Source organism: Urtica dioica, chromosome 2, assembly GCF_054948205.1.
Source record: "Urtica dioica subsp. dioica isolate 48M chromosome 2, U.dioica_male_clone48M_v1_H2, whole genome shotgun sequence".
In the NCBI taxonomy this organism is placed as follows: Eukaryota; Viridiplantae; Streptophyta; class Magnoliopsida; order Rosales; family Urticaceae; genus Urtica; species Urtica dioica.
Window position 1 is genome coordinate 9090491 of NC_142757.1, and position 852 is coordinate 9091342.

Here is an 852-nt window from a genome sequence, read left to right on the forward strand (position 1 = left end):
GGCAAACGATGAATCTTGAGAAGTCTACGTTTTGTGTCTCCCGAAATGTGGGAGAAGAAGAGGCGGAGATGGTCTCTCTGTGGCTCGGTATTCCTCTCACATCAGAGCTTGAGAGCTACCCTGGACTCCCGGTTCGGGTCGGTAGAAGGAAAGTCTTGCTTTTTAGCAACATCACGAATCGGGTCCAAAAGCAACTCCAATCTTGGAGGGCGAAAGTTTTTTCGGTGGGGGTCGAGAGGTGCTTATCAAAGCGGTGGTTCAAGCGATTCCGGCCTACTCTATGAGTCTTTTCAAGCTTCCGGTCACCATCATCGACGAGCTCCACCGACTCATTGCCCGGTTTTGGTGGGGAGGGGGGAGGTCGGAGGACAAGCGGAAAATTCACTGGAAACGATGGGAGCTCATTGCGAGGCCTAAGGGTGAGGGCGGGCTAGGCTTCAAAGATCTCGGTGACTTTAATCGGGCGCTCGTTGGCCGCCAAGTGTGGCGTATGATCCGATTCCCGGAGTGCTTGATGACACGGGTCCTCAAGGCTAAATACTTCCCGAATTCGTCGGTGCTCGAGCTTCGGAGTAAGGGCCATTTCTCTCACCTTGGGAAGAGTCTTTGTTGGGCGTTAGAGTTACTCCGCAAGGGATTGAGATGGCAAGTGGGCGAGGGAAATTTGACGACCTTCGGGTGCCCATGGATTCCGCGAGCGGGGGCCCTATCTTTCACCTCCTCCGAGCCGGATGATCACTTTCCTTGGTGGGTGGCGGATTTCTTCTCTCTGGAAGGATGGAATCATGGGTTATTGGAGGCTTATCTCTCCCCTTATGATGTGACGGCAGTTAGAAGTATCCCCATTAGTAA